This window comes from Cibotium barometz, chromosome 28 (assembly GCF_041138505.1).
Source record: "Cibotium barometz isolate CiBa-2024 chromosome 28, ASM4113850v1, whole genome shotgun sequence".
Lineage (NCBI taxonomy): Eukaryota > Viridiplantae > Streptophyta > Polypodiopsida > Cyatheales > Cibotiaceae > Cibotium > Cibotium barometz.
Window position 1 is genome coordinate 20,091,917 of NC_141073.1, and position 1,614 is coordinate 20,093,530.

Genomic DNA, 1,614 nt, shown 5'->3' on the forward strand with positions numbered 1-1,614 from the left:
ACAACATCTCCTTTCCAGGTGAACTTGCTTGTGCGAATCTTATGTTTTGTGTTTCTTTTAATTTGTTTGCCTTTTCTGCAGAAACGTCCATGAAAGCACCTGCGAAGGTGCATTTTGGGTCATGTATTTATCACACGGCGTGGGTGTTCTTCATAGGAAACGTAACAAGCACCCGTCAGTTTGGGTTACGGTTGGTTTTGCACTTCAAAGACATGGACGAGCTATTGGTCTAAAGGTGGCAGGCTACTCAAGGCGTCACGCACAAAACATTATAAGAGACCTTTCATGGGCAACAACAATAGCATGGTTCAACTGGGCCCGGGCAGAAGGCCAGATGACAGCACGACGACCTGCATGAGGGTGGATTTTACCTTCATAAGGTAAAATCGCAATCGCGCTCTCGCCACTACACGCTACAGCACACGTAGATCCATGGCACTTAGGTCTTTTGCCTTGGTGTTCAAGAGGCTAGCTATTGAGGTACTCGCAGCCGTCAATATATGTATTACGATCGCAGGCTTTCTCGCCAAAATTAGTCGGAAGCTGGCCGTGGAGCCAGTCGGCCCCAAATTGAATATATGCACCAGCCTATATTAATATAGCGCACACATCCTCGTTAAGGAATCAGTTGCAATATCATCGTTATAAACTGCTCCTAATTTTCTACAAGGAGACACAACATACGAGATCATGGACGCAGTCCGCGGGATTCAGCCCATCAAAGACCTCGCCGTGCAGGCAGTGCAGAGTAGTGCTGTGAAGCCTATACAGGACTTCACCCTCGACAGCGTGCGCTTCCTTAGGCGATGCCACAAACCAGACCGTACAGAGTTCACGAAAGTCGCCTGCCGAACAGCGGTCGGCTTCGTGGTAATGGGCTTCGTGGGCTTTTTTGTGAAGCTCATCTTCATCCCCATCAACAATCTTATCGTGGGCTCCGGTTGATATAGCCGTCGGCCTCAGAATAAGCGGTCCGAATGGCAACCAATGAGGCTTTTGAAGCATTGATGAATCTATAACATCCAAGTTTGTAGAGACGATCTGTTAAAGGTTACTAGAACCTTAATGAAGTAAATCTTCGCTTTATATAACCTTGTACTTTACGGTTCACTACACGCCTCAGTCCGTTAGAACCACTTTCTTGTATATAATTTCTTTCAAAAGGCTAAAATTTCAAGGCCTACCCTAACCATCAATTTGAAGGCCTAAACTAGCTCAACCTTTAAAAATTAACTAAATATGTATATTTATGTGTAAAATGCGAGAAATTTTCAAACTAGTAGTCTTCTTTTTCGCACCCCTAATTTCAAAGAGGCCTTCTCTAGAAGGTTTGAAGGGCTTTGGCGCCCTTTGAAGGTTTCAAATTTCACCACTGAATCCCTTGAGGGTTCACCTTGTGACTTTATTGTTTTCTTGTATTTGCCTTCTCTGTGCATATAATTCCCTTCGGGATTCAGCTTTATAGTTCAATAACAACGGTTTGAAGTTACATGGCTCAGTCTGTTAGAACCACTTTCTTGGATATAATTCTCTTGGGGGTTGGGCTTTAATTAAGTTGAGTTTATTATCTTCTTGTATTCGCCTTCTTTGTGAATTGTGTGTGTGTGTGTGTGT

At 44.0% G+C, this 1,614-nt stretch overlaps 1 pseudogene; it reads left to right on the forward strand.

Moving 5' to 3' along the window:
• The first annotated feature begins 690 nt into the window (after positions 1-690).
• Positions 691-945, forward strand: LOC147622627 (protein transport protein Sec61 subunit gamma pseudogene; annotated as a pseudogene).
• Positions 946-1,614: the final 669 nt, after the last annotated feature.